The 20,921-nt window shown below is 45.6% G+C and overlaps 1 non-coding gene across 1 annotated transcript; it reads left to right on the forward strand.

Moving 5' to 3' along the window:
• Nucleotides 1–7,016: 7,016 nt before the first annotated feature.
• On the forward strand, nt 7,017–7,088 carry TRNAD-AUC. The gene has a single exon. It is a non-coding gene; the product is annotated as a tRNA-Asp (tRNA).
• The last annotated feature ends 13,833 nt before the right edge of the window (nt 7,089–20,921 follow it).

Raw genomic sequence — 20,921 nt, forward strand, 5'->3', positions numbered from 1 at the left:
TACCACGTGATCGCTCTGTCTAGCGGATCCAGAGCAATCACTGTCAACGAACGGGCGTCTGGTTTCCTCCTCTCCTCACACCGATCGCGTGAGCAGAGGAGGGAGAAGATGCAGTGTGAGGCTGCTTGACTTTTTTGCATGTATTACAAGTGCCCAGTAGTGCCAAATCAGTGCCCTATCAGTGCTACATCAGTACCCAGCAGCACCTATCTGTGCCCCATCAGTGCCATATCAGTAACCAGCAGTGCCTCATCAGTGCCCATCTGTCCCCCATCAGTACCCAGTAGTGTCAAATCAGTGCACATCTGTGACCAATTAGTGCCATAAAAGTAACCAGCAGTGCCACATCAGTCCCCAAGCAGTGCCCCATCAGTGCCACATCAGTAACCAGCAGTGCCACATCAGTACCCAGTTTTGCCACATTTCTGCCTAGCAGTGCACATCTGTGCTTATCTGTGCCACATCAGTACCCAGCAGTGCCACATCAGTAACCAGCAGTGCCAAACCAGCAGTGTCACATCAGTACCCAGCCGCGCCACATTTCTGCCCAGCAGCGCTCTACAGTGCCTCAACAGTGCCACATCAGTACCCAACAGTGCCACATCTGTGCCCTGCAGTGCCCCAGCATTGTCACATCACTACCAAGCAGTGCCACATATGTGCTCTACAGTGCCCTATCAGTGCCAATACAGTACCAATCAGTAAGCGCTCATTAGTGACACCCTATCAGTGGATCCTCATCAGCGCCCGTTAGTGCCGTAAAAATGTGTAAAAAAATGCGTAGAAATATACGTTTTCGTTTTCTTTCCACATTTTCCAAAAACTTGTGGGAAAAAATGACACGTTCAAAAGGCTCATTATGCCTCATAGAATATACATTGGGGTCTCTTTCCAAATTGGGGTCATTTTGTGGGCGTTTCCATTGTCCTGGTGCTCCAGGGGTTCGTCTGCCTGACTGTGGAGCTGTCTTGGGTTCGGGAATGGAATATCTTAAACAGCTTTAATCCCTGTCCCATTTGGGGTTCCGTTTCACAGGAGATGGCCAGAGACTGCAGACATGATACCCACTTAAGCCCCGGACCAAAATGCTGCCTAAAGATCCAAGGGGTTTTTACAGTTCGGGACTGCGTCGCTTTAACAGACAATTGCACGGTCGTGCGACGTGGCTCCCAAACAAAATTGGCGTCTTTTTTTCCCCACAAATAGAGATTTATTTTGGTGGTATTTGATCACCTCTGCGGTTTTTATTTTTTGCGCTATAAACAAAAATAGAGCGACAATTTTGAAAAAAATGCTATATTTTTTACTTTTTGCTATGATAAATATCCCCCAAAAACATATATAATTTTTTTTTTCCCTCAGTTTAGGCCGATACGTATTCTTCTACCTATTTTTGGTAAAAAAAAATCGCAATAATCGTTTATCGGTTGGTTTGCGCAAAATTTATAGTGTTTACAAAATAGGGGATAGTTTTTTTGCATTTTTTTTTTTTTTTTTTTTTTTACTACTAATGGCGGCGATCAGCGATTTTTTTCGTGACTGCGACATTATGGTGGACACTTCGGACAATTTTGACACATTTTTGGGACAATTGTCATTTTCACAGCAAAAAATGCATTTAAATTGCATTCTTTATTGTGAAAATGACAGTTGCAGTTTGGGAGTTAACCATAGGGGGCGCTGTAGGAGTTAGGGTTTACTTTGTGTGTGTTTACTAGTGTAGGGGGGTCTAGCTGTAGGAATGACGTCATCGATCGTGTCTTCCCTATAAAGGGAATGACGCGATCGATGTGCCGACACAGTGAAGCACGGGGAAGCTGTGTTTACACACGGCTCTCCCCGTTCTTCAGCTCCGGGGAGCGATCGCGACGGAGCGGCTATAAACGAATAGCCGCGCCGTCGTCCCGGATCGCTCCTGAAGCCACGGGGACCGCCGCATGTACAGGGGGGGGTCCCGATCGGACCCCCGACCCACGTGTGTTAGGTGTGGTGATTGATTCCTCCAATCTCTGTAGAGGAGGAGATGTTGCAGATCAGTGAACAGCTCTAGGACCCAGGGGAGCATGTCCTCTCTTCCCCTCTAGAACACACCTATTCAGTGTGATCTCTGTCCCCTCCCTCTCCTCTGTGTACAGGCCAGACCCGGACTCCTCCATCCCCTCCCCCTCCTCTGTGTATAGGCCAGACCCGGACTCCGCCCCTCCGTGAGCTGGTCCCACCTCCTCCGTGAGCTGGCCCCGGTGTTCTGCCGAGATGTGTCACCGGCATGGGCAGGGTCCGCCCCCTCCGTAAGCTGGGCAGGCCCCCTCTGTGAGCTGATCCCGCCCCTCCATGATCTGGTCCGCCTCCTCCGTGATCAGGCCCCGCCCCCTCTGTGAGATGGCCACACCCCCTCTGTGAGATGGTCCTGTCTCCTCACCTCTCGCTTCAATTCAATCCCTGCTGATCTCTACTGGCCTTGTAGATCCTACAAGCAAGCATGTTTGTGGAGGATGGGGTGACTAGAGTACATTGTACAGTACTGTCCAGGAAACTGACAGGGCTGGAGGCTTCTATTAAAATGGAGGCGGACTGATACTTCCCTGGAGAAGCAGGAGACAGCATGGGGAGGGGTAAGTTCTGAACATGCTGGGACTTGTAGTGTGCAGGCAGCAGTGGGACCCCTGTGGACATAAAGGGACCGCAGAACTGGTATAAAGGAAATAGTAGTACTCTTGCGCTATCTGTACTGGACACCGGGGGGCACTGCTGCAATCACCTTAAAGTCTGCCTTACACAGAAAAAAATTCAAATATGGAAAGTGATGGTGAAGCGCTGTGAACTAATAATAGAAGGGGATCTCAATACCTAACAAGTAGGTAATCCTAAAGTGAAATACATAAATAAATAAATAAATAAATAGATACTAGGTGACTATTACAGGGAAAGAAAGGTGAATAAACAACATATAATGTGAACATAAAGTGACACAAATGTACCAGGCTGGATGAACCAGAAACACAGTGGTAAAGGTGCACGGATGTGAACCAAACAGTAGCTTACACAAACTAAAATAACTGTGTACAGAAACAATGTATGACATAAATACGTGAAGAATGGTCTATTTAAAAAAGTGACATCCCAGAAGACAGTCCGGTGTGGCACGAATGTACCAGGCTGGATAAACCAGAGACACAGTGGTGAAGGTGCACGGATGTGAACCAAAATAACTGTGTACAAAAACAATGTATAACAAAAATGCGTGAAAAAAAGTCTATTTAAAATAGTGACGTCCCAGAAGACAGTCCAGTGTAAAAGTAGGCAAACTTCGGTGCGCACACCTCTTGTGGTACTAGATGCTCACCTCAGAGCCATAGCACGGATGGCTCAAAGTACCAAACAATGTCTCCCTAGGGGGTGCAGTCACACGGATTGAGGTTGAGATGAAGGGGACTCCTCATCAAATATTCATACAAACATGGAAGCAAAAATAAATGGATAATAGCATAATCCTGTGGGAAACCTTGCAAATGATATATCGCATATACACGCACTCACATTGAGGCTGTGGATAGTGGACCTGTCTCCACGAACACCGCGTTCGTATCCGGAACTGGTATACTGGAGGATCACTGACAGACAAAACAACTCTCACTTCCACCTTCTCTGTATCTTCCACCTCCTGTCCGTAGTATCAGCCAGTGCTCAGGGAGTACAAGATGGAAGAAAAGAGAGGAAGGCCCATGGTGCAGTATCTTGTGAAATTTATTAGAGTACAAGTAGCAGCAAAGTAAAAACTCACATTTAAAATTGGGGCAGAAGCAAAACACCTACGAGCGGCGAGCTCGTCTCATCGCCGTCGGTCTGTGTCGGCTCTGTAACTCCTATCGTATAGTGCTGGGCCCACACTCCAGGGGCCCATTCCACCTCCCTGTCACATTATGTCAGGGGTGCTCAGCCACTGGCCTGTGGGTATTTCTGGCTGGCTTTCTGTCCCCCAGGGTGGGTATAACTGCCTTGGGGACAGCAGCAGCCACCAGCCATACCCACCCTGAAGGACAGCAGCCACTAGCCATACCTGCCCTGGAGGACAGCAGCCACCAGCCATACCCGCCCTGGGGGACAGCAGACACCAGCCATACCCGCCCTGGGGGACAGCAGCCACCAGCCATACCCGCCCTGGGGGACAGCAGCCACCAGCCATACCCGCCCTGGGGGACAGCAGCCACCAGCCATACCCGCCCTGGGGGACAGCAGCCACCAGCCATACCCGCCCTGGGGGACAGCATCCACCAGCCATACCCGCCCTGGAGGACAGCAGCCACCATCCATACCCGCCCTGGGGGACAGCAGCCAACAGCCATACCCACCCTGGAGGACAGCAGCCACCAGCCATACCCGCCCTGGGGGACAGCATCCACCAGCCATACCCACCCTGGGGGACAGCAGCCACCAGCCATACCCACCCTGGGGGACAGCAGCCGCAGCCACCAGCCATACCCGCCCTGGGGGACAGCAGCCGCAGCCACCAGCCATATTCGCCCTGGAGGACAGCAGCTGCAGCCCCCAGCTATACCCACCCTGGAGGAGAGCAGCCACCAGCCATACCCACCCTGGGGGACAGCAGCTGCAGCCGCCAGCCATACCCGCCCTGGGGGACAGCAGCCACCAGCCATACCTGCAGGAGTCCTGACGAAGAAGTGAAGATTCAGGTCAGTTTTTAATTAAAATCAAACAGCAATGGACATGTCTGTTTTCTACACTGGTACACTGGGCTGCTTTCAAACTGATCTGCAGGTGCAGCACAGTACACCTGCGAGTTACCTGCACTGAGCCATAGACTTCTGTTATTACCTGCAGGTTTGGTGCACTTTCAGAAAGTGCATCCATCACACCTGCAGTATATAATAGAATTCTATGGCAACTAACCCGCAGGAAAGCCACAGGTACACTGTGCTGCACCCATCAGTGTGAAAGCAGCCTTAAGCCCCTTTCATACCATCAATCGAATCGGGTCCGCTTGTCTTTTTTACAGATGGGTCCAATCGGACCCTCTATTCACTTCTATGGAGTGGCAGAAGTTGTGGGTCCCTGCAGGCCGTTCATGTGGGGCATCGTTGAGGCCCTTTTTGGGGGTGCCAACCACCCGTATGGAGACAAGTAACCAGGGATCCTCAGGATTCTAATCTCACTCTGGTCCAAATAGAATTGAGAAACACAACTTGTGAGTTGGTAACTATATACTCTAAATGTATTTGTCCTCACCTAAACTGTACTATGTATTATATACTTTACTATTATGTATTTATTTTTATTATAGTTTGCACCATATACCTTTTCCTCCGAAGAAGACCCATATGTGGGGGTCGAAACGCGTCAGAAACAACTTGACTCGAAGATCAGCCATTCATGTTGATCAGTGTCATGTAATTTTGGTGCTACATTTTTACATGTATGTGTTCTCAATGTAAACTGTACCAGAGCTCATTGTTTTACAACTTTTCAATTTTTCTACTCATTAAATATATTTTTTCTACTTTTATACAACAAATTGGTACGTCTCTGTAATTACCTATATATTTTTTGCTGCCTAAAAACCCCATTGGGGAGCCCTTCCTTCTTCATTATCTTTTTAGGGGTGAGCAGCACTTTCCCTATCCCCTTGTGTCCTTTTTTCCTAAATACAACTCCCCTATGCTAGTAGGCACGGCGGAGCGGGGGGGTGTAATTCTATTTTTTTTTTTTTTTTTTATTCTGCACTGATTGTCTTTGAAATTGCCCCTGCCCCCTATTAAATCCAATCTGGGGACAAAACCAGAGACAGACTTGGTTGGTACGGGGACAGTGTCCTCAATTAGGGGACTGTCCCCTGAAACTGGGGATGTTTGGTCACCCTGCTCTAGCCAGAGTGGGTATTGCTCACTAGCCATTCATGTAATCCTAACCCTAACCCCCCTGTAACCCCAGTACTATTCCTCCCTATATCCCCAAGAGTAACTCTCCATGTAACCCCAATACTAACCCTCCCTATAGTCCCAAGAATAACCCTCCCTGTAACCCCAATACTAACCCTCCCTATATCCCCAAGAGTAACCCTCCGTAACTGAACCCAGAGTTTGGGGATAGGGGGGCTCTAGTGAGAAGGGGGCGTGTGGGAGGAATAGTGCCCCATGATTGGTATTAGGAGATAAAGTGCACCATCACCGCAGCAGTGGGATCCAGCACCACCCTCTCCCGAGCCACTTCTTCACTTATCTTCGGTCCCCCGGTGCCGACATGTTGGCAGTCAGCCGCGATTCTTTACAAATTTACTGAGCATGCCGTGCTGAGCCGTGCTGCACTTTGTGGATGGTCACAGGTTCCAGAAAGCTGCGGGGAGGAGGGAAAGGAGAACTTCTGGTGGATATGTTGCAGTGATCTGACCAGAAGTGGGAGCGGGTACCTGTCAAATCAGTTACCCGCTTCCCCGACAAAAAACAAATCAAAAACTGTATGAAGGTAGAAAAGGGGGAGGAGGTAGAAAAGCGGAACGTTTGGATAAAGTTCCACTTTAAGTGATTGTTATTTAAAAATAAAAAATAAATTAGGTTTACAAACATGTTATACTTGCCTGCTCTCTATAATAGTTTTGCATAGAGCAGCCTCTTCTTGGGTTGCCTGCCAGCGCTCCTGGCTCCTCCCCCTTGTCGAGTGTACCCCATAGCAAACCGCTTGCTATGCGGTCCATTGAATCACAGAGCACAGCTTGGCCCCGCCCCCTGCTGTCTTCTTGGGTTGCCTGCCAGCGCTCCTGGCTCCTCCCCCTTGTCGAGTGTACCCCATAGCAAACCGCTTGCTATGCGGTCCATTGAAGCACAGAGCACAGCTTGGCCCCGCCCCCTGCTCACTGGCTGTGACTGGCTCCCACTGCTGCCTTTCTGTCCAGTGAGGAGAGAGAGAGCTACTGCTCTTAGGCACAGCGCTGGATCAAGAGCGAGCTCAGGTAAGTACAATATTTAGGCAGGGGGTTTTCCTCCCACGCTCCAAAGACATTTCTTGGGTTGGTGGTGCAGTGGTGAGCATAGCTGCTTATCCAGCAGCTGACCCGGGTTCGATTCCCGGCCAACGTAATTGCCAAGATGGCTAATAACTGCTTTGTATCCCCAGGACAGAGAAATCTGCTCTACAAATTAAATGCTGATGGAATAAAATTTAAACCAAAAGGAATATGTTGTATGTTTGTATGTATTTTGTTAAGCCCTTTTGAATAATATATTTTTTTGCAGAAGAATATGATTGTTTTTTATTCTTATTTTCAGCCAGTAGGTGGAGCACTTGGCTCCTTTTTAGGTATTTTCTAGGCTATCCTTAGCAACTTGGATACAAAAAAAGCCAGCTGTTTACTATATAGCTCAACAGCTCTCTCTAATACTAGCCATTCGCCCCCTGTAACCCCAATACTATCCCTCCCTATAGCCCCAAGAATAACCCTCCCTGTAACAACCCAGAGTTGGGGGAAGTGGGGCTTGTGAGAGGAATAATGCCCCATCATTGGTATCAGTGGAAGAAATCGTGCCCCATCATTGGGAGGAATAGTGCCCCATCATTGGAATCAGTGGGAGGAATCGTGCCCCATCATTGGTATCAGTGGGAGGAATAGTGCCCAATCATTGGTATCAGTGGGAGGAATAGTGCCCCATTATTGGTATCAGTTGGGGAAATAGTGCCCCATCATTGGTACAATTGGTACAACTTCCTGGACTCACTGCATGCTTCTCAGCTACTTCTCATTTCTAAGGACTACATATCCCATGGTACCCTGCTGCCCACAAGCAGTGATCCCTACACTGACTCCACCTCCTCTCAGCACCCCTGTAGATCAGAAGGCAGGGCTCTGTGAAATGTGTGACACAGCAGTGCCTACTCACAGGCCATAGTGACTCTGTGTCACAGAATACAAGGAAGCAGGAGCGGCCCAATACTCCAAAGGTCCCTTGCGACTCCCCTCTACACCTGGAACCGATGTTCTCCATGTTGCTCCTGCAGCCACTGAATGCCAGCTTCTCCTTCTCTCTCTCCCCCACAGGCATTCAGGGGCTGCAGGAGGAACATGGAGGGCATCAGTTCCTCTATCTGACCCCCCACTCCTCTCAGGTCCACCCAGTCTTCTCTTGTCCTTGTGCTGTCCTCCTCCCCCCCTCACCTGCAGCGCTGCTGGGTTCTTCCCTTCCCTCTCCTGCCGGCTGCTGTGGGGGATGGGTAAGGATGGAGAGCAGAGAAGGGGCCAATAAATATGTCATTTACCAGCCCCTTCTTGTCTGAAATAACACCGATCACTGACTCTGATCATTCATAACTAAAGTGTAGTTAACTGATTACTATGCTTCATTTTACGAATGGACAGGAAGCTCTGTGCAGAGATTATTCCGCTCCATTCATTCTGTGCAGTTGAGGTGCAGAGATGGAGAGGAGGGCGTGTCCTCAATCTTCTTTCTCTGTCTCAAAGGTGAAACATCAGAGGTCTGTTTAGAGCCCCGATATCCCACCAAAGTCCCCCAACGGGGCTCCTAAAAACATTGTAAAAAAATAAAATAAAAAAATGTGATAAAAAACTGACACTAAAATCCAATTTTTTTATTGGTCTTATGTAATATTCAAAATTTCCGAGATACTTAATTTTGAGTTTTCACTCGCTGTAAGCCATAATCATTCAAATTAAAAGAAAGAAATCCTTGAAATACAGTGAGGGAAGGAAAAAAGTATTTGCCCCCCTGCTGATTTGGTACGTTTGCCCCGCTGACAAAGAAATGATCAGTCTATCATTTTATTGGTCGGTTTATTTTACCAGTGAGAGACAGAATAACCACAAACATATCCAGGAAAAAGCATTTAAAAAAAGTTATAAATTGATTTGCTTTACTTGCTTTACTTGGCAAAACCCTTGTTGGCAATCACAGAGGTCAAACGTTTCTTGTAGTTGGCCTCCAGCTTCTCACACATCTCAGGAGGGATTTTGTCCTCTTTTTCAGATCCTCTCCAAGTCATTAAGGTTTCCAGGCTGACGTTTGGTAACTCGAACCTTCAGCTCCCTCCACATATTTTCTATGGGATTAAGGTCTGGAGACTTCTTGAGCCACGCCTTTGTTGCCTTGGCCGTGTGTTTTGGGTCATTGTCATGGTGGAAGACCCACCCATGACCCATTTTCAATGCCCTGGCTGAGGGAAGGAGGTTCTCACCCAAGATTTGATGGCACATGGCCCCGTCCATTGTCCCTTTGATGCGATGAAATTGTCCTGTCCTGAAAACACCCCAAAGCATAATGTTTCCTCCTCCATGTATGACGGTGTGGGATGGTGTTCATGTATGGCGGTGGGGGATAGTGTTCATGTATGACGGTGGGGGATGGTGTTCCTGTATGATGGTGTTCTCCATGTATGACGGTGGGGGATGGTGTTCTCCATGTATGACGGTGGGGGATGGTGTTCATGTATGGCGGTGGGGGATAGTGTTCATGTATGACGGTGGGGGATGGTGTTCCTGTATGATGGTGTTCTCCATGTATGACGGTGGGGGATGGTGTTCTCCATGTAGGACGGTGGGGATGGTGTTCTCAATGTAGGACAGTGTGGATGGTGTTCTCCATGTAGGACAGTTGGGGATGGTGTTCATGTATGACGATGGGGATGGTGTTCTCCATGTATGACGGTGGGGATGGTGTTCATGTATGACGGTGGGGATGGTGTTCATGTATGACGGTGGGGATGGTGTTCTCCATGTATGACGGTGGGGGGTGGTGTTCATGTATGATGGTGGGGGATGGTGTTCATGTATGACGGTGGGGGATGGTGTTCATGTATGACGGTAGGGGATGGTGTTCATGTATGACGGTGGGGGATGGTGTTCTTGGGGTAGCATTCCTCCTCCTCCAAACACGGCGAGTTGAGTTGATACCAAAGAGCTTGATTTTGGTCTCATCTGACCACAACACTTTCCCCCAGTTCTCCTCTGAATCATTCAGATGCTCATTAGAAGACTTCAGACGGGCTGTACATGTGATTTCCTAAACAGGGGGACCTTGCGGGGGCTGCAGGATTTCAGTCCTTCCTGGTGTATTGTGTTACCAATTGTTTTCTTGGTGACTCTGGTCCCAGCTGAGATCATTGACAAGATTCTCCCGTGTAGTTCTGGGCGGATTCCTCACCGTTCTCCTGATCATTGAAACTCCACGAGGTGAGATCTTGTATGGAGCCCCAGACCGATGGAGAGTGACAGTTATTTTGTGTTTCCTCCATTTGTGAATAATCCCACCAACTGTTGTCACCCTCTCACCAAGCTGCTTGGCGATGGTCTTGTAGCCCATTCCAGCCTTGTGTAGGTCTACAATCTTGTCTCTGACATCCTTGGACAGATCTTTGGTCTTGGCCATGGTGGAGAGATTGGAATCTGATTGGATGCTTCTGTGGACAGGTGTCTTTTATACAGGTAACAAGCTGATATTATGAGAACTCTCCTAAAGGAAGTGCTCCTAATCTCAGCTTGTTACCTGTATAGAAGACACCTGAGAGACAGAAATATTGCTGATTGATAGGGGATCAAATACTTATTTCACCCATTAAAATGCAAATCCGTTTTTTCAAATGCGTGGATATTTTTGTTGTTATTCTGTCTGTCACTGATAAAATAAACCGACCAATAAAATTATAGACAGATCTTTTCTTTGTCAGCGGGCAAACGTACAAAATCAGCAGGGGGTCAAATACTTTTTCCCTCACTGTATATCACTCCGTGTGCAACGCATCTCTATAAAATATGTGAGTTTCACTTTTTGTATTGAATTACTAAAATAAATAAACGTTTTGGTGATATTCTAATTTTATGAGATGCACCTGTAATCAATAAAGTGAATCTCTGATCAAAACCTATTTTTTGTTATATCAATAAAGTTGAATAAAGAAATTATAATAATTAAAAAGTGTACAAAAATATATTTAAATGGAATAAATGAAAAATAAATAGTTTCTCAGACGTGCACAATTCTTGGATCTTGACTTATTGGGTTTCTATTTCCTCATCTCACCCTCATGTTTTATATCATACAAACTTATAGGTATTATATGGTGTTTGTGGATCTAAAATGCATTTAATAAATGGCTGTGCGCATATCGTGCAACACACAGATTTCATAAACAACCAATTTATTCTCCAGGGTTTCTGCTTTCAGAATATCTCATGTTTGGGCATTATAATCATTTTCTAGGGAATTTTTATTTTTTATTTTAACATTTAACCCCTTCAATAACAGCACTTTCATCCCTTCCTGCCCAGGCCAATTTTCAGATTTCAGCGCTGTCGTACTTTGAATGACAATTGCGCGGTCATCCAACGCTGTACCCAAACTACATTTTTATCATTTTCTACCCACAAATAGAGATTTCTTTTGGTGATATTTGATCAGCTCTGCGTTTTTTATTTATTTCTAAACAAACTAAAAAAAGACCCACATTTTGGATTTTTTTTTTATTTCTGTCATAAAATGTTGTTTTCCCCTTCACTGACGGGCACTGATGAGTTGGCACTGATGGGCACTGATGAGTTGGCACTGATATGTAGAATTGATGGGCACCAATAGGCTGCACTGATATGCTGCACTGATGGACACTGACAGGCGGCTGTGATGGGCACTGACAGGTGGCACTGATGGGCACTGACAGGCGGCTGTAATGGGCACTGACAGGCGGCACTGATGGGCAGAACTGATAAGGTACTGACAGGTGTTACTGCTGGGCAGTGATTGGCACTATGGTGGGCAGTGATTGGCAATGTGGTGGGCAGTTATTGGCACTGTGGTGGGCAGTGATTGGCACTGTGGTGGGCAGTGATTGGCACTGTGGTGGGCAGTGATTGGCACTGTGGTGGGCAGTGATTGGCACTTGCAGAGTTTATTATATGGGGGACTGCCATTTGAACTGATAAGGTACTGACAGGTGTAACTGCTGGGCAGTGATTGGCACTATGGTGGGCAGGGATTGGCACTGTGGTGGGCAGGGATTGGCACTTGCAGAGTTTATTATTTGGGGCACTGCCATTTGAAGGGGCTGTGCTGATAATCAATGTGCTGATTATCAGCACAGGCCCCCCTGATAGGGAGAGCCGCCGAAACCGCTCCATCAAAAACTGCCCCATCAAAAACAGCAAGATTTAAATTGCCCCATCCAATTGCCCCATCAAAACTGCCCCCATTAAAACTGCCCCATCAAAACTGCACCATCAAAACTGCTCCATCAAAACTGCTCCATCAAAACTGCTCCATCAAAACTGCTCCATCAAAACTGCTCCATCAAAAATTGCCCCATCAAAAATTGCCCCATCAAAACTGCCTCATCAAAATCGACCCATCAAAAACTGCACCATCAAAAACTGTACATTTTTTCCTGGGCAGCGAAGGGTTAACTTGTTTACCAATTTGAATCTTTTGGCAGTTAGAGAAAAAAAAATCTCATGTGACATGAACATATATGTACATTTTTTCAGTTAAAAAAATAATAAATAAAAAAATATATTAATATTAACTTTTTGGGTATCTTCAACCTCCATGTTTTATATTTTATAAAAATTATTATAATAATTATTATTATAAGCCTTTTTTCTAGCTCTTGTTTTAACAAGTGTGTGAGAAATGTCAAATTGTCCCTGGGCAGCGAAGGGTTAACTTGTTTACCAGTTTGAATCTTTTGGCAGTTAGAAAGGAAAAACAAAAAGCTCATATGACCATATATGTACATTTTTTCAGTTATAAAAAAATAAATAAAAAAAACATTAAAATGTAACTTTTTTGGTATCTATTTATGCATCTCTTAAATTTTATAAAAAATATTATAATAATTATTATTATAAACCTTTTTTTTAGCTAAAAAACATGTTTATTTTATCAAGTGTGTGAGAAATGTCAAATTGTCCCTGGGCAGCGAAGGGTTAACTTGTTTACCAGTTTGAATTTTTTTGTCAGTTAGAAAAAAAAAAAAAGCTCTTGTGACTTTATGATGTCACAATAGGGGGAGGAGCCTCTCCTTATATAAGCAGCTCCGGCAGAGCTAGCAGGATCTTTTCTCACTCACAGAATTTCTCTTGTAGGGAAAGGAAGCGAGTTCTGCTGCTCTGAGACACGTTGCTTATTATTTTATAATAGCGCGTTTTCATAGCGAGAGAAGTGCGACAAAGTCAGCGGATCTTCTGTTTATCATCAAAGGAGACCCAATGATGACCTCAAGAAAGGTTTCACCCATAACATCGGAGAACCAGCCCCCCGCACAGCCCAAAGCCCCTAGTAGGAGGGTGTGTAAGGGTATCAGGCGGGGGTTCAGGGCAGTTCTAAACAACATCTGCCCCTGTATTCACCTAAAACCCAGACGGAGACACGCAGGAGGTATGTAATGATTTCATCCAATGATAATGGAATAATCTGGAGAGAATTCTATGCTGGGAAACATTTTTTATTATTCAAATGTAATCTCAGCTCCCTCCTTCAGATGGCAGTTGGCCAGCAGGAGACATGAATCAGGTGTGTGGGAGGAATGCCCACATCTCATTGGCTGCCTGATGTAACTGACAATCACTTGTGTCCAATCACTAGTTTTATTATAAATCTAAAAGCAAAGTGTATATATATATATATATATATATATATATATATATATATATATATACACACACACCGTATATACTCCTGTAAGCCGAGGTTTTCAGCACATTTTATGTGCTGAAAATGCCCCATAGGCTTATACTCAAGTCACCTTTTTGCGCCAGATCTCCCGGACTTTGGGGACCTGGGCCGGCCGTAGGTCTCCTGGACCCCAATCTTGGCACACATGTAGCTCTTCCTCTACAAGCGTGCAAAGTTTGTTGTCTGGGGGACTTACAGTCGGGGAGCACCGATTTTTCAAAGCCAGGCACCCCTTCCATAGACTCCCATGTTAAACGGTAATTTCTCCGATAAATTTGGGGACCCGGTACCAGACGGTCATGAGTTACCTGGACCCGGAACTTGGCACACATGTAGACCCATTTCTGCTCTACAAGTGCGCAAAGTTTGTTGTCTGGGGGACCTACGGCTGGGGAGCACCTATTTTTCAAAGCTGGGAACCCCTTCCATAGACTCCAATGTTAAACGTCAGTCTAGTCATGGGCACAGTGAGGCATGAACACAGTGAGGCAAAGTGAGGCACAGTGAGGCATGGACACAGTGAGGCATGCAGATGGACACCCTAGGCTTATACTTGAGTCAATAAGTTTTCCCAGTTGTGGTAAAATTAGGTGCCTCGGCTTATATTTGAGAATATATGGTATATATAATCATTCCCATCATCATTCTGCTAAATAATAATGATCCCAGTATTGTGTATTTACTTTGTATTAACATTAGTTATGCAGCAAGGGCGAGATCTAAACATATAGGGCCAGATTCACGTAGCGCAGCGGATCTAATAGATCCGCTCGTTCTACGTGAATTAAGATCCGCTCCCGCAAGTTTAGGAGGCAAGTGGCTAATTCACAAACCACTTACCTCCAAACTTGCGACGGCGGATCCTAAATCCCCCAGCGGAATTCAAATTCCGCGGCTAGGGGAGTGTCATATTTAAATCAGGCGCGCTCCCGCGCCGATTTAAATACGCATGCGTCGTCCGGGGAATTTCCCGGCGTGCATTGCTCCCACTGACGTCAATAGGACGTCAGTGGTTGCGACGGGAGCTAGACTTGCGACGCGCGTGTTCGTGAATCGGCGTACGCAAACGACGTAGGAAATTTCAAACTCGACGCGGGAACGACGGCTATACTTAACAATACTTACCCCTGCTTTTAGCAGGGGTAAGTATACGACGGGTACCGCGCTACGGAAACGACGTAAGAACACTGCGTCGGGTCCGCGTACGGTCGTGAATTTCGCGTATCTCGCTGATTTACATATTATTCAGTGTAAATCAGCGGGAACGCCCCCGGCGCCATTTTTAATTCAAAAAAAAAATCCGACAGTGTAACACAGTGTAACACTGTCGGATCTCAGCCCTATCTATGCGTAACTGGTTCTATGAATCAGGCGCATAGATAGGACCTGAAAAAAGCTGAGATACGATGGTGTATCTGAGATACACCGTCGTATCTGCTTCGTGAATCTGGCCCATACAGTATATATATATATATATATATATATATATATATATATATATATATATATATAATCACCTATATCTATCTCTATATTTTATATACGCACTGAATATGCCTTTACAGTGTATATATGTATATATATATATATATATATATATATATATATATATATATATATATTCTGTAGTGGCACATATATATATCAATTAAATATATATCAATTAAATATATATCAATTAAATATATATCAATTAAATATATATATATATATATATATATATATATATATATATATATATATATATATATATATATATATATATATATATATATATACACACACATATACATACTGTATATGCACCCTTGCTGCATAACATAATAAAGAATACTGGGATCATTATTATTTAGGATTTAGCAGAATGATGAAATTGAATTGAGAGGAAGGAACATTACAGGACAAGCAGCACAGCCTGCATATATAATTAATCAATATGCCCCCCCCCCCCCCCTTAGCAGATCAGTGCTCTTTGGCACCGAGATATCAGCACAGTGAGATATCACACTAGGATTTTTATCTCTCGGTGGAAATCTGTATATTTGGGGGGTGAATAGCTGTTAGGGACAATATGGGGGCTTTTTAAAGCAGTTTACGGTACCCTTGTTCTGGCACAGAAAGCCATGTGGGGGGGGGGGGGGGGTTGCAGTTAGGACAATGACAATATTGTCCATGTATATATAGAAGTTATAAATGCACAATAAGAAAATATATTTTAATGTCCTCAGAATTGTATATTATTAAACAGAAAAATAATTTTTTTTTCTCTCTCCAGGAGAATATTATACATCATCTCCCAGTGTCACCATCTCCACCCAGGAGGGGGAGAACAACCAACTGGTTCCATCCACCAGTGATGGAGAGCCAACAACACCGGCTATGACTGTAGAGGACCATCAAAGTACAGTCACCTCATCTACCATTGAGGGTGAACAAACTGCACTGGTTTCATCCACCAGTGATGGAGAGCCAATAACACTGGCTATGACTGTGGAGGAACAAGAAAGTACAGTCACCTCATCTACCATTGAGGGTGAGAATACTGCACTGGTGTCATCCACCAGTGATGGAGAGCCAACAACACCGGCTATGACTGTGGAGGAACAAGAAAGTGCAGTCACCTCATCTACCATTGAGGGTGAGAATACTGCACTGGTTCCATCCACCAGTGACAGGGAGCCAACAACACCGGCTATGACTGTGGAGGAACAAGAAAGTGCAGTCACCCCATCTACCATTGAGGGTGAACAAACTGCACTGGTTCCATCCACCAGTGACAGGGAGCCAACAACACCGGCTATGACTGTGGAGGAACAAGAAAGTGCAGTCACCCCATCTACCATTGAGGGTGATCAAACTGCACTGGTTCCATCCACCAGTGAGGATGAGGATGAGGCAACCATAGTATCTCTGACTATGGAAGACCATCAATGTCCAGTCATCCCATCCGCAAAGGACAGTGAGAAAACTCCATTGGCTGCTACCACCAGTGGGAGTATAACCAAACTGGACATAGCAATGGAGGACCAGCAAAGTATCATGACTTCAGAGATCGTGGAGGGTGAAAACCCACAGGCTCCATCCATCAGTGAGATTAAACTGGATACAGTTAAGGAGAACCAGCAAAATCCCCTCACTCCTCCTAATGGTGAGGTTGAAGAAAATTTTTGGGCAGCCGTTGCCTACTTCATAAAGCGCCAACAACCTCCAAACTGCAAACAGAGTGAGCCATCACCTCTGGTCCCTTCATATGTTGGAGCCAAAATGCCTGGGCAGAATCCATCTCCACCCATCACCACCCTGAACAAGAAGACCTCTGAACTGGTCCCATCCAGCAGCATCAGGAAACTATATGTGGAAAACTTCACCTTCCACAAGGTACTTGGAGAGGGGAGCTTTGGGAAAGTGGTGTTGGCCACCCATCCAGCCACTGACCAAAAGCTGGCGGTGAAGTTTGTCTCAAAGCGAAAACTCCTGAGATCTGGACCCCACCTGGCACTCACTGAAAGACGCATTCTGGAAGAAGGCAGAGAGTGCCCATTTATCACCCATATATATGGATCTTTCCAAACAAAGGTAAGTCTTTTAATCTCCCAATTACTTCTTCTCTTTCCTGTACTGCACTCTACACATATTCGTTCACAAAGTGAAAACTTCAATGTCTATAACGTAACCTGTTTTTTCTTATTTTCACAGAATCATCTGGCCTTTGTAATGGAGTATCTGAGTGATGGAGATCTCTCTGACCTGATAAGATATTTAGCTCCACTTCCTCTGGACACCTTAAGGTAAGTTTGATGTCGGCGTCACTTTGGAGACAGGGGGGGCTGACCACCAAGGACCTATCCAGGCCCCTCCAGCTGATCCCGTTCATCTATACCCCTATGTACTATAGGGAGAAGTCACTTTATCTTTACCAGTAACTGGTCTTTGATGATTTTTGATGCTAATCCATGTATTTCTTTCTCCATCAGAAACCTAACAGCTGAAATTATTTGCGGCCTGCAATTCCTGCACGCCAAAGAGATCATTCACAGAGATCTGAAGCCAGAAAACATTCTCTTAGACAACGCCGGCCACGCTAGAATAGCGGATTTTGGATTGTCGGCGAAGGGAGTCACCGAGTCTAAGAGAATTAACGGACGTACGGGGACACCAATCTACATGGCTCCAGAGGTAAGAATCTTTTATTTTGTGCATCGAGGCCTTCGGGTAAGACTGCGTAGGTTAATCATTATAATAAATAAATAAATATATTGTCATCTCTGTCCTCTGCCTGGTCTGACAATGTGCTCATCCCTCTTTCTCTTATGTTGCTACAGGTCTTGCAAAATATGTATTATTTCAGCATGGTTGACTATTTCTCCCTTGGAGTAATAGTATACGAGATGGCGTTTGACAAACATCCCTTCATCACCAGCAAGGATAACTGGAAACAAGTAAAGAACAAAATTATTGAAAAGGAGCCGGATTGTGTGGAGAGTGTGGACCCTGACCTCCATAACCTCTTAGTTAGGGTAAGTTACAGAGAGCCTCAGCTTCTCTTTTGCTCAGATATTGTTATTGGTTATTCAGCGTCTCATTATATTTCATTCTTATATATTTCATTCTTCATTACAGCTTCTGTGGAAAGAACAAGAGGGCCGAAACCATCTAGTCAGTGACATCAGGAGCCATGCGTTCTTCAAGACCATCGACTGGGCAGAGTTAGAGGGAAGAAAGTCATGCATGCCATCTGAATCCAAACCAGTAAGTATACAGATAAAAGAGTCCAAACACATTGGAGGGGAGGAGAGATTTTAAGCAGCAGGCTCCTTACCATCTAAGACATTTGTTTTAACAGACTTTTCCGACCCGTCTATGAATTTGTGATCTCTACACAATCATACGGCCTGGTCTGAATGATTTCTGTTTAGTATTGGAGATGATTGTTGTGTATGTCATCTGACCACTAGAGGGAGCTAGGGTGGAAGGAGCCTGCTTGGTGAAATCTGCTGCACCTCGGGGGTGGGATTTACCATACTTTGTTACCATTCTCTGTATCAATTAGAAACAGTGATGAATGTCTTTTTTCTTTCTAGATTTGGGAGGAACCATCAGATAACAGCATGCCATTGAATGAATTTATCAAAAACCTGGGGAGGGAGGCTCCAATATCACCAAAGGAGCAGGAGTATTTCAAAGGCTTTTCATACATGAGCGACAGTTTGATGATGTCACCAATGGACTTATTTTCACCTCCTCCATCATCGCCAAAGAACCAGGAGGCTCATAAACTGGAAGAGCCACAGGAGAAGCTTCATTTCACTGACTGTAGTGACGAAAGTGAGTGTCAGAAGGTGGAACCAATTGACTGGTCTCCACTATTACCACTGAGCAACCATGGACCAGTACAGATTCCAATGGAAAACCATTATAACAAGGCTCTTCAACAATTGGCAGAGCAAATGGTCTTTTTTCAGCCACCACCAGCAGTCAGACCGGAGAATCTCTTCACACCCTGTCCAATGGATTATGAAGAGGCTCATAACAACGTCATAGAGCCAGAGGAGCAGAATTATATCTACGACTTTGGCTACAAGAGCGTTAGTCAGATTCAGCAGCCACATGGCTTTTTCCCATCAGCAGCCCATCAGGAGAATCTCTTCACACCCTGGCCAATGTACCCTGAAGAGGCTCATAACAACGTCATAGAGCCAGAGGGGCAGCAATACTTATGTGACGTCTTTCTACCATCAGAGAGACAGGACAATGGACTTACACCCTGGCCCATGTATTATGAGGAGGCTTATGACAACATCATAGAGCCAAATGTCCAGTTTTTCCCAATTGCCTTTGTTTAGTGCACGCCCATTCCACCTGGGCGCTCATGGGCCAGTTTTTATTCGTGTGCTTTTCTTATATTCGTGTGCTTTTCTTATATTCGTGTTCTTTTCTTATATTCGTGTGCTTTTCTTATATTCGTGTGCTTTTCTTATATTCGTGTGCTTTTCTTATATTCGTATGCTTTTTTTATATTCGTGTGTTTTTCTTATATTCGTGTGCTTTTCTTATATTGAACTGTATAGTGCACTGACCCTGGCTTGTTATTCGACCACGATTCTGCCTATCGATTCTGTACATACCTCTGCCTGATCTGGAACTGACCCTGGACTGTTTGACCATGCTTTTTGCCTGCCTCTTGGACTGATCTTGTACCCTGCCACTGGACTAGTGGGATTCATAACACAGGGGTTTCATATATGTGAGGGGCTCCAGAATTGTTTTTCTGGATGAAGAAAAACATTTTTTTTTGTTTTCTCATTCCTACATTAGGGTCTGGAGACTCGGAGGCTTCAAAGAGATTTGGGTGGGAGAAGCCTCTACCCCTGTCCCCATTCTGTCCTGAACAAGGCCCTACTTCGGCCTGCTGCCTATAGGACCTAAGCCATCATGCCTATGCCTGTTGCATGAACTGACCACACCACATAGACTATGTTCCTGCCTACTACCAGGATCAATATTTTGGCACCGCTGACAATCTCTGCCTGCACCGACCCTGGACTGTATATGGACAGTATCCCTGCCTCCTGCCTGTACTGACTATAGACAGTATTCCTGCCTGTTGCCTGGACAAGTCCCTGCCTGGACCAGTGCTATCCTCCTGTGGACAACTGCACTACTAAAACCACACTTAATCTTTTGTTTACCCTTTGCTCAGCAGAATGTATTTTGGGAGATTGCTGGGAGTTGTAGTTCCTCAGAGCCTGAGCAGAGGCGGCAGATTACACAGACACGTCATGACCCACCTGTAGTCTGGACAATGGCTCCTCCCTCTGGAGGTCTGTGTGGGGGGATTGTCCCTCCTCCCCAGCTCTCCACACACCGACACCCACAACTCCACTCACTTACCACCGAGAGTGGGGCTCGAATTGCCCGCCCTCCCCCACACACAGGGCTGATCCAGGAAATATTCGATTGCCTCTCGGGGGATCAGGAAGGAATTTTTTCCCCAGCTGGAGCACATTGATCATGCTTTACTGGGGTTTTTCGCCTTCCTCTGGATCAACTGCCTCATAACCCAATACACCCACTCATCTACCACCAAGAGGGGACGCTACCACCCTGGGTATGGGGTGAGTGTGGCCAGTGGAGCTTCCCCCCAAGTTTCATCTGCCCTCACACCCCCACGCCCAGCATACTGGTAATACCACCTGCCCTCACCTATATGCACTCATCTACCACCAAGAGGGGACGCTACCA

Source organism: Rana temporaria, chromosome 4 (genome assembly GCF_905171775.1).
Source record: "Rana temporaria chromosome 4, aRanTem1.1, whole genome shotgun sequence".
NCBI lineage: Eukaryota > Metazoa > Chordata > Amphibia > Anura > Ranidae > Rana > Rana temporaria.